Below are 12,413 nucleotides of genomic sequence, written 5' to 3'. Positions count from 1 at the left end.
AGAGAAACTAAAGCAGATACCTTAAAAGCAACTGAGGCCAATAGGAAAAGGAGACCAGGAACTAGAGAAAAGGTGAGATCAAAAAGAATTAACCTAGAAGGTAACACCCACGCACAGGAAATCAATGTGAGTCAATGCCCTGTATAGCTATCCTTATCTCAACCAGCAAAAACCCTTGTTCCTTCCTATTATTGCTTATACTCTCTCTACAACAAAATTAGAAATAAGGGCAAAATAGTTTCTGCTGGGTATTGACAGGGTGGGGGGGAGAGGGAGGGGGCGGAGTGGGTGGTAAGGGAGGGGGTGGGGGCAGGGGGGAGAAATGACCCAAGCCTTGTATGCACATATGAATAATAAAAGATAAATAAATAAATAAATAAAAATGGGTTTCTATTTTATCAAAATAACTGTCAGGGACTTTTGGTGCTATAGGCTGATACAAAATTTTACCAAACCCAAACAAAAGTTCGCCCTACAGATGAGATGATAAAACCTTAAGTTCTTAGGAGTCTACTAAAAAGTAATTAATCCTAAAATACTAAATTATGCATGTCACTAACTCTCAATGACCGAGCCTGTTATTCTTGGGCTCTAGGGGCTGCGTGCAGGTCAACAACAACCCTGTTGTGTGTCCTACGCCATTCTGTTAACATCAGCAGTCTAGGATGTGGTTTCTTCCAAGCCATGGCTGTCACTGGGCCTCCTAACTCTATGCTTACCCTTTCTCTTTTTCTGTATCTAATCATTTAAGACATTAGTCTTAATTGGTTTATTATCTTATTAAAAAATGTACATGTTCCCCCATTTTTCTCAGCCTGCAAGCTGACCACAACCCCACAGCTTGATGTGTGCACATGCTGCTGGCTCTTCCTTCACAGCCAAAATCCTGAGCTTTCTGTCCACATCTTCTCACTGCAGCAAGCAAAAGACACAGGTCTTAGGAAAACTGACCACAGGCTATGGGTTTCTACCAACCAAGTTTACCTTGATGCAATCTGGATTTGATTAAGATGTTTCTTTTTAACACTCAACAAATTGTCTTCCTTTATATTGTTATCTTTTCATTTCACATATTTCTGGTATCAGCCTCTTCGCCCAATGTATGTTTTAATAGGTCAACATTGAGGATCAGCATGCCATTTAGGAACACTCATGCAGGGGTGGAGACATGGGCCCCTAGAAGAACAGATAACTCTAGCCAGGGGCCCCTGCCGTTCATTCACTCCAGAGATGTCTGACAAAAGCAGGTCAAATGGACCTGTATTGGAGACTTCCTTGATACAAGGGAGACGCTTCACAGGATCTCAGAAGTTCGTGCTCTCACCCAAAGGGCCTTTCCTTTTCTCTCTCCACCAGCCAGCGTAGGAGAAGCTAACATATTCACCACATGGCTCTGACCTTAAGTACTGGAGTACTGGGAGTTCTTTGATCCTGCTAACCATAAAAAAAAGAAAAAAAAAGATGACCGGTTCTCTACGAAGCCCATTTAAAATTATTTACTATTCTTTACATCCTGTCTAAATTAGTCCCTTGCCAGACACAAAAACCCTAAGGTATTTTTCTGATAACACTAAAAAAAACTTAAGTTTGAACTAAGTAAAAATTATTTTAAATGGTTCTAATACTGCTAGTGCCGTGTATGTGTATCTAAATGCTATATGTCATTTATAGAGTCAAAAGTGTATACATGTAAGCAGCTATAGTTCTTTTATCTTAGATATCTTGTATCTAAGGTACATTCTATCTAATAAGGCCTTTAACATTTCTGCTCTCTATGACAAATGCTAAAAGTTCTGTCATTTAGGCCTGACATCTGTTTGTCAGATAAACATTTTCTGAGAGCTGGTATTCCACAAGTGACATTCAGCCACCTGAGATAGTTCAAAAGGACTGCACAAATGAGGGGGACTTCTCCAGATCTAGATGGAGTCAATTATGCAAGACCTCTAAAAATAACCAAAGCCAAGAGATTTTAAAAGGGGGCTCTTATGCATGTGCTCTCATATTGAAGCCTTCTAAGCTTCTGGCAAAAGGCAAACTCATGTCTTTGGTCAAAGCCTTCTGTTTAAACAAAGGCAATATAACTTTCAATGGTATCTAACTTCTGCTTAGGGACACCATGAATTTTCTTTCTGTACAGAACTGACTCATTTATGTTTATAGCCTAATTGGACTGGAAGGCACAGATTGGGGTGATGATTTTAAAAGGTGAAGGATACCAGACTGCCAGCAAACCACCAGCAGTAAGAGGAAAGACATGGCCCCTAATTGTTGATATTGCCTCAAATAATCAGTCCTTAACTGCCCACTATAGTGGCAGTCCAAAACAAAGGGCCATATAAGAGTTAAAAATAGCTACAGGTATAAACACCTGTAGGCAAAGTAACCATAAGACTCTGTCACTTTTCAAAATTACTTTATCCTCCTGCCACACCTGGCAGGGTCCCTTCTAATGCTCCTATCTTGTTAATGTTCAGGTCAAGTCTTCTAAACCAGATTTATCTCTTCCAGAAAGAAAGCCTTTAGAACCCAAATAATGAGACTATCAATCTTTACAGATGAATGAGATCTCCGTGAGGAACCTTGACTGTTCTGGACAATAATTCAGATACCTTGTGTCCAAATGAACCCCAAGGGAAAGAAATAGGAGAGACAATTTCCCTTTATAGGTAGGGTCTTCTGCCCCTTGTCAGCTCGAAGATGGACTGCCTCCCTTCAGTAACCCCAAAAAAGAATTTTTTGGAATATTGTCTCGGGGAATTTGAGGCAGGCTAGAAGTACAAAAAGTTTAGGACTCATATGTAAGTTGCCCAGGGATGGCCCAGACCACCTGCAACTGACCAAGAACCACTCATGCCCCTCCACACTGATTGACATTGGGTGGGAATCTCCTGGGTCTGCCCTTCCCATGAGTTAGTGTAGGTTTTAAAAACCCCTAAAAAAGAAAAGCACGCTCTCTCTGCTGGCAGACTCCACCTGGGCCCCACCATGCTCCCCTTTGTATTTCCCTTCCCTAACTTTTAACAAACTCCCTTTTTATACCCACGCATTCTGCCACAGAGTCTTCCACGCCAGAGCACAAGAATCAAGGTCTTCTGGAAACACCATTTGCCTAACAAAATGAGATTGTTGCAGATAAATTAGTTAAGACGTAGTACTGGAGTAGGATGGGCTAACTCCTAACTCAAAGTGGCAGGTGTCCTTACAAAAAGGGGAAATTTGGCCAGACATGCAAACAGGGAGAACCATGAGAAAATGAAGGCACAGATTGTGGTGATGATTTTAAAAGGTGAAAGATACCAGACTGCCAGCAAACCACCAGCAGCTAGAGGAGAGACATGGAGCATGCTTTTCTTTAGCCATTAAAAACGACTTACCTTGCCAACACCTTCATCTTAGGCCTTCTAGCCTCCAAAATTGTGAGACAATCCATTTCTGTTGTTTACAGTTTTTAGTATTTTATGTCAGCAGCATAATTAAACTAATATATCTAGATTTTCAAATTACCCTACTATAGTTCAAATGTATCCAAAGGTTGTGTGTTGGAAATTTGATCCCAGATGCAGTGGTGTTAGGAGGTGGGAACTCAGGAGGCAATTAGTCCACCAGGGCTCTGCCCTCATTTGTGGATTAATAATGCTCTTATCAAGTTTGGATCCCTCTTGCCCTCTGTTGCTCTCTTTGCCCTTGGGCTAAAGGACAGCATGACAACAAAGACAGATGCTGGTCTTGGACTTCCATTCCGCCAGACAAATATGTCAATAAATTTCTGGCCATTACGAATGATCCAGCCTGTGAGATTCTGTTAAAGCAGGACAAAGGTACCTAAGACTTAGCCTCAAACCTCAGTAGACTAGTGAAAGAGAAGGTGGGGAGGTGACAGAGCCATTCTCAGTACAGGTAGCCTCTGGTTCCATCCGAATGTCAGTAGTGGGGCAGGGGCTGGTTTGGAAGGTGTCCAGAACCCTGCTTGTAGCTACTGCTCACTGGCTTCCTGGTGGCCAAGCAGCCTGAAACTAGTCCTATGGATCTGTTTACAAGGACTGCTACTTCAACTATGTGGACAAATCAAAACCCGCTGCTCAAGGACAGATGTTGCAGGGGGAACTAGGAATAAAACACTCATTCAGACATATTTCAAATGTTCACTCTTATTGTCCATCACCCATTTAATTCAAGTATTTCAAATGTTTAAACCATTTCCACTGGTGCCATTCAAACTTCCAGCTTAGCATCCCTAGGTATTCTATCATCTTAAAGCATATTAAACTCATTTCACATGAATATTCTTACAAGTCCCTTTAATACAAAAATCCTACCAGTCCCTTAAAACAATTTGTTTATAGCTAGTAGGCCTCTTGCTGACCCCAGTTGCCCTCTTCTAGGGAAGCCTTGCAAAGGTTCTGGATGGAAACAGAAGGCCCTGTGGGGATTGCCCAATGTTGTCCCAGAATGCAACCTTACAACCATGAAAACAAGTCAAAACCCAAGGCCTATTGGCAAAGAATCAGTTACAGGACATTCATCAGCAAAGGTCAGCAGAGGTTGTCTGGGCCTCACCCCAGACTATGCAGAAAGCACTTACCTAGTGAGCTCTCGGTACATGGTAACTCATAGCAATAAGCATCTATCAGTGGATATACTGATCTGTCTATGAATTATGTCATATGTGGAGAAGACAACCTCAAAAAAGAAAGACTGCATGTGAAGCTGGCCTTCACAAGTCAAGGCCCATTGTGATTGGCATTTGCCTCTCTCTATCTTCTTTCCCATTTCCACCTCATCCTTACACTTCAGGCCCCAGCCATACTTGCAGTGACCATACAATTCATCATCCAGTCTGAGAATCTTTGAGACTTAGGGTAGGTTATTATGTTTTCTGGGACAGTAGACATAACTAGACAACTCTGCACACCCTGGGACTTGTGGTCTCTCTAACCATATGGAACTGCCTAGAGTTCCTATTCTCTGCCCTGGGCAGATAAATGCTATTGAATTTTCTTGAATTATCTTTCCCTTCTTGGTCTTCTTGGAGCAAATTCTATAATTCACTCCTCTTGGGGAGCCAAGCTGCCTAGGTAGGCTTGGACTCTCTTTCCTTTGAGTCTCTATTTCCCTAACATGTATCACAGGCTGTCTTAGTTTTGTTTTTATTTATTTATTTATTTATTTAGGTTCCTCATAAGACCAGTAGCTGCTAGGTTAGGTATAAAATGTTTTCATCTTTATAGTTTCTAGCCTATTCCATGTTGTATATTGTGAGAAATACACTCACCTGTCCAAAATCAAAGAATGGACTCGGAGACATGTGGAGCACAGCAAAAGTGAGACTTTAATGAAGATCTTGTAAGACTGGATGTCTGGTAATCAGATAAGCCCAGAGTGATTACAATAGGTATTTAACCCCTAGTGCACAGGTCCTTCCCCTGGTTCCTCGTTGGCTGAGTACTATGGGGAGTACATTCTTCCCATATAGCACCTAAATTTCCTATTGGATTGTTTAAAAATATGCTTCTCTTGGAACTGGTCAAATTTTAGGAACAGGTTTTAGTGGTGTCCACTTCTCTTTGTGGCGGGAAGGTTCCCTGTGATATGTACTTTCTGGCATGTACATAGTTTTTACCCATTTCCTCATTTTATCGTGATTTACCCCTCCCAGTTTAAGTTCCTTTATTATCCCCCAACATCCACAAGCTAATATGCGAGCAAATGGCCAGTAATTTTCCACTCAGGGTTAAATGTCTTGCCTTGAAAATGGACCACCACTGACCTTATTTCTAACACAGATGCTCAACAAATATGTATCTAATAAATGATTTCGTGATTGCACTGGGGAAAAGGAGGGTGTGAGAACTAACTTCAAATATCTGAAGGCTTTTCATAGCAAAGAAGGTTTCAATTTGATTTGTGTGGCCAAAAAGACTAGAACAAGAATATCAACTGGAGCCTTATGGAATTATATGGATGAGGAATAACATCCCTACCCTCAATATGAGGACATTTCTAGCTAACAGAACCACATAGAAAATGAACAGGCAGTCTTGGGCAATACAAAGTTCCTCATTGCTAGGGTAATCAATTGACAAATATTAGCAAACACTTGGTAATGAGGAGGCAAAGATTCAAGCATGCAGTAGATGAATGATCTGGGTACATACCCAAGACTCTATAATTGACTCATTCCTGCCTACATTCATTCAACTAATACTGGGCACCAAGGGCGCACAAAACAAACAACCGTTTAACCACCACACATACCAAAGTCCTATGCTTGATGACAAAAGTGGCCTCTGACCTCCTGGAAGGTCAGGCTTGCAGAAGAGGTACATATAATTGTAAGAATCATTAGATACTAAGAAAGCATGTGAGGTGAGGAAGTCAGAGCATAGAGATTTATGTTGAAAAATGATGCATGTGGGAAGCTTGCATGTTTCTTGACCTTGGACTTTTGAAAATTGAGGCTGCTTCTCTCTCCTCTGTCTGCTCTTCTACTTCAGTGAACTTCCTGGGTGTTGGCTTAGCCCAGTCTATACCTGTAAGTCCTGCTCAGATGATGGGTAACCAGGGGAGACAGGTGGATGAGCTGGGTGGGGTCTTTAGCCACACCTCCTTCTTTCCTCCCCACTTCTCAGAAAGACTGTCAGACTTTCTCTGCTAGTCATACAAACCTCAGGACAGTAAAGGCACAGGCAATGCCATGGTGTACCCCAACAACCTGGCAAAGACTCAACGCCCAGAGTAGCCACCCCTCACCAAAGCACCTAGTGATGCTGGCCACAATCAATTCAAAGCAGAAAAGACCTAGATCAGGCAAGCAAATCTGGTTGCAAGATGTTCTTTCACACACTGATAGGGAGTAACATGAAAATCCAACAGCCATTTGTGAATTAAAAAAAATTTTTTTCGTAGACAATAATTTTTAAAAATCCTGTGCACCAAGCCTTTGCTGTGGGCCGGGTCCTGTGCTAGGTGATCATACAGGCATTATCTTATTTAATCATCAAATAGTCCCATAAAGTTAGTGGAATTTTTATCCGTATTTTACAGACAAGGAAACTGAGGCCCAGAAGCTGTCAAAATTTATCGACAGTCTCATAGCTAAAGAATGGTGGCCTGAAGCTGGGTGCCAGTGGTTCACGCCTGTAATCCTAGCAATTTAGGAGGCAGAGATCAAGAGGATCATGGTTCAAAGCCAGCCCAGGCAAATAATTCATGAGACCCTATCTCAAAAACCCATCACAAAAACAGGGTTGGTGGAGTGGCTCAAGGTGGAGGCCCTGAGTTCAAGTCCCAGTACTACAAAAAAAAAAGAATGGTAGCCTGATTGTCTCTGGAACCCATGTTTAGGAACTCTGTTCTGTGCAACAGTGCATGAAGTTAAATGAAAGCCTGATAAAGCAGAATGAGTTGAAATGAATTCCAAAGGTAGGAATCTTCACCAGAGAAGCAGTTTAGCATGAGAAGAATGTGAGTTCACAACACAGGCAAAATAAAACAATAAGCTAGAAGGAAAACATGTATTATTCATGTTCTAAAGGGATAACTTCTCTAATATTTAAATCTGTATATCTATGTAAGAAGGACTAATGAGCCAACAGGAAAACAGGCAAAAGAATAAAGTTCACTTTGTTTATATATATATATATATTCAATACTGCCTCCTGATATGGCTCTAAATATGGATAGAAAATATTTAAGGCAATTACTTTATAAACAAGGAAGGGGCCAGGTGTGGTGATACATGCCTGTAATACCAGTACTCAGGAAATAACTGAGAGTTTGAGGTCAGCTTGGGCTATATACAAGCTCTGTCTCAAAAAAAAAGAAAATAGAGAAGGGTAAACAAACACAAAGAGAAGTTAGCTTCATTTGAACTGGGAAAACAAGACTACTAGTAGACCTTGGTAAGTTATGCATATATAATACCTAAAACCATCACCAAATAACTATACAAAGAGATATACTAAAAAAATAGATAAATCAGCCAGGTGATGATGGCTCATGCCTGTAATCCTAGGTATTTGGGAGGCTAAGATTGGATGGATCATGGTTCTAGGCCAGCCGGAGGAAAAAGTTAGCTGAGACTCCCATACCAATAGCTGGGCACAGTGGCATGTGCCTATCATCCCATTTGCACAGGAGGCTGAGATCAGAATGGTGGCTGTTCTAAGCCAGCCCAGGCAAAAAACATTGAGAGACCCCCTCTCAATGGAAAAAAGCTGGGTGTGGCAGCATGTACCTGTCATCCTAGTGACATCAAGAAGCATAAAAACAGGAGGATCATGGTCTAGCCAGGAGATAGAGTCATGGTCCAAGACTCTATCTCCAAAATAACTAGAGTAAAAAGGGCTGGGGTGTGGCTCAAGAAGTAGAGCACCTGCCAAGCAAGAACAAAGCCCTGAGTTCAAACCCCAGTACCACCAAAAAAACCTTAAGAAACAAAAAGATAGATTGATAGAGTAGATTTAAAAGCCCAACACAATTATATACTGTTCTTATGGTTTAAATATGAAGTATTCCCAAAAAAGGGTCATGTGTTGAAGGCTTGGTCACCAGTTAGTGATGATATTGAGAGGTGATCAGTTCACGAGGGTTCTAATTTCATGGATGGTTTAATCCATTGATGAGTTATACTGAATAGGCTATTAGGAGGTTGGGCCTGGGTGGAGGAAGTAGGTCACTGGGATCATGCCTTTGAAGGGTCTATCTTGCCCTGTTCTCTCTGTTTCCTGGCCACCATGAGGTAAGCAGATTTCCTCTGCTATTCCCTTCCACTATGACATTCTGCCTCACCACAGATGAGCTTAGAAACAACAATGCCAACTGATCATAGACTGAAACCATGAACCCAAATTAGTTGTGTTTCAGGCATTTTATCAGTGACAAAATCACTACCCAACCATCTACCAAAAAAACTCATTTCAAATATACCAATACAGATAAGTTGAAAGTAAAAGAATGGGACATTAGTGAAACATTAATTAAAGTCATACAAACATTCATTAAAGAAAAGGAATAGTTATATTACTAACAGGTAAAATAAACTCCAAAGCAAAGAAAATTAGCTGAGATAGAGGGAATATCATATAGTGATTAAAAAGTACCAATCCACTAGAAGACATAACATCCTAAATTTGTATGCACCAAACAACAGAGTCATAAACTATGCGAGGAAAAAAATAATAAAAGTGAAAAGAGAAACAGGCATATCCACAATTATAGTTGGAAGCACTAAACCTCTTTCAAAAATGGAACTAGCCAGAAAATCAGCAAAGATATATAAGAACTCAATGACATAAGAACTTATAGGATCTAATCAGCATTTATAGTAAACAATATCCCCAAACAGCAGAATACACACTCTTTTCAAGTGCCCATGGAATCTATATCAATTATAGGTCATATCTTGAGCCACGAAACAAGACTCAACAATTTATAAGGGATTAAAATAATAGTATGTTTCCAACATAGTAGATTTTCCAAATTTTGGAAACTAAATAATACACTTTTAAACAACCCACAAGTCAAAGAGAAAATCTCAAGTTAAATAATAGAAACTCACTGAACAGAATGAAAATGAAGATAGAGCATATTGAGATTTGTGGGACCCTGCTAAGCAGTGCCATGAGGGGGAATTTAGAGCACTAAATGCATAGATTAGAAAAGAAGAAAAGTTTCAAGTCAATCATCTCCACACTCACCTCAGGAACCTAGAAGAATAAAACAGAAAGTTCAGAGCAAGTATAAAAAGGAAACAATGAAAGGTAATTACAGAAATAAGTGAAACTCGAAAGAGAAAAATTAATGAAACAAAGAGCTTATTCTTTGAAAAAATCAGTAAAATTGATACTCCAAACAAATTAACAATACCAGGAAGGAGACGGGACATCACTACAGACTCTACAGACTTCAAAAGAATAGTACAGGAATATTATAAACAACTCTACACAAAAAACAATTGGTAATTTAGGAGCAAGAAATCACTTCTTTAGAAACACAAACTATTACTATTCACCCAACACGCAGTAAATCATTAAAATAGTAGTATGACTGTGAAGAAATTAAAATGAAAAATTACCAAATATAGGTCTTCAGGCCCAGATATTTTCTTTGGAAAGGTCTAGCAAACATTTAAGGTATTAACACAGATTTTACATAATGTCTTCCAGAAAACAGAAGAACAAAGAAGACTTCCCAATATTTTATGAAGCTAGTATTACCTTCCCAAACCAGATAAAGATAGCACACAAATCAACAATCCTTAACAAAACACTAGCAAGTAGAATTCTGCAGTATAAATTGTACACAATTGCCGTGTATGATTTATTCTAGGGATACCAGGCTGGTTCAATATTTTAAAATCAATATAATCCATCATATTCATAAGCTAAAGAAGAAAAATCAACATCAACAGAAAAAGCACTCGAGTGTTTTTCAATATCATGACAAAACTCTCAGAAAAGCAGAGATAGAAGGGAATTTCCTCAACTTGATACAGAACATCAAAACCAAAACCAAAGCAAAACCTTACAACTAGCATTCTATTAAGTGGTTAAAGCTCAAGGCTTACCTGAGACAAGGCAAGGACACCCATTCTCCCCAGTCTTCTTCAATCCAGCAGTGGATGCTTTAGGCGGTACAACAAGGCCAGAAAAGGTGTACAGATTGGAAAGAAAGAAATAAAACCACCCCTATTTGCAGATGACATATTATCTACATACAAAAATCTCCGAGAATCTACAATACATCTCCCAGAATAAATGAATCCAGCAACGCCTCAGGATGTAGAGTGGCGTACAAAAATCAATTGTGATCTCTGTATACTAGCAATGGACACATGGACGTCAAGAGTAAAAAAAGAATACCATTTACACTTGCTCAGAAACTTAAGTACTCAGGTGAAAAATCTCACAAAACATGTATGAGGCTTATCTGCTGAAATCTACACAATGCTGATGAAAGAAAACCATGATAAAATAAACAGGGACTGGGGGTGCACATAGCTCAGTGGTAGAGTACATATTTGGTATGTGAAAGGCCCTGAATTCAATCCCCAGCAGGCACCCATAAACAAACAAATGGAAAGTAATACCCAGCTCATGGACTGAAAGACACAACATAGTAAAGATTTCAGTTCTCCTCAAGTAGATACACAGGATTAACCTGATTCTTATAAAAAATTACAGCAAAATTGTTTGAAGATATTGATAAAATTACTCTAAAATGTATGTGGAAAGGCAAAGAACAAGAATAGTCAAGGCAATCTTAAAAACAAAGCTGGAAGTCTTATGCCACCATATACCAAAAGTTACTTAAAGCTACAGTGATTAAGAAGGTATAATACTGGTGCAATGATAGACAAACTCCAGAGACAGACCCTTGAATTTTGATATGGATACTTTGAATTTTGACAAAGATGATACTACAGAGAAACAAGACAAGGAGAGTGTTTTAAATAATGGTGCTGGTCAAATGGATATTTGTATGGCAAAAAGTATGAATCTTGACCCCTACATTATACCATACACAAAAATCTATTTGCAGTATCATAGATCTAAATTTGAAAGGTAAAACAACAAATCTTATACAAAATGTTATGGAAAATGTCACCATAACCTTGGGTAGACAAAGGTCTCTCTCTCTCTCTCTCTCTTTTTTTTTTTTTTGGTGGTACTGGGGTTTGAACTCCAACTACTCCCAAGCAGACAACTCCTCTCCTGTTTCTGATACTCAGCAGAGAAGGAAGTCTGGGGTTTCCTTAGCTCCTTTACAAAGCAGCTGCAATCAGCATGAGACTCCTTGTGCAGCTCTAAATACAATGGGAGCATTAAAAGACCCCCGTGGGGAGGGTAGTAGTGGGTTTTCCTCTCAGCTGTGTCAGCTTGCCTGGTGGGAAATTCCCCCAGAGTGCTGTAAGCTGCAGGGAAGGCTTGGTCATGGGGAAGAAAGCCTTCTCTTCTTTCACACACAATATGATTTATTGCCATGGTTGCCAGGCTGCCCTGCAGCATGCAAAAGGGGGTTTCAGAATGATTTCACCTCAATCCTGCAGAGGCAGGCCCAGGAAAAGTGCAAGCTCAGACAGGGAACATTCTGACCCCACTAAATGGAGAAACATTTGGAGCAAGGTCAAGTACAGAAGCCACCCTCTGTGATTTCTACAGTGGTTTTAATCCCCCTCAGCTGGGAGGGGTGGAACTTCAGAAAGACGGGTTTACGACTAGCTCCCCACTGTTCTTTTCTTGTTTCCCAGGAGTTAGTCATGGAGTCTAGAAGCCTCAGGTCACTGATAGGAAGGCAGGATGCTGACCACTAAGACCCTCGAAGTCCCACCTCACCAGTTCTGAGGGGCAACAAACTCATTCCCAGGGCAGCCTCCAACATTTGCAAGATCTCACCCCTTGCAGCCTTTG

General features: G+C 40.2%; 1 long non-coding RNA gene across 1 annotated transcript; it reads right to left on the bottom strand.

Moving 5' to 3' along the window:
• Positions 1-407: 407 nt before the first annotated feature.
• Positions 408-3,656, bottom strand: LOC141424629 (uncharacterized). The gene is made up of 3 exons (XR_012449503.1): positions 3,378-3,656; positions 3,047-3,112; positions 408-912 (listed from the first exon to the last, which is right to left on the bottom strand). It is a non-coding gene; the product is annotated as an uncharacterized lncRNA (long non-coding RNA).
• Positions 3,657-12,413: the final 8,757 nt, after the last annotated feature.

This window comes from Castor canadensis, chromosome 7, assembly GCF_047511655.1.
Source record: "Castor canadensis chromosome 7, mCasCan1.hap1v2, whole genome shotgun sequence".
NCBI classification, from domain to species: Eukaryota; Metazoa; Chordata; class Mammalia; order Rodentia; family Castoridae; genus Castor; species Castor canadensis.
The sequence above is the reverse complement of the archived record's forward strand: the minus strand, read 5'-3'. Positions and strand labels throughout refer to the sequence as shown.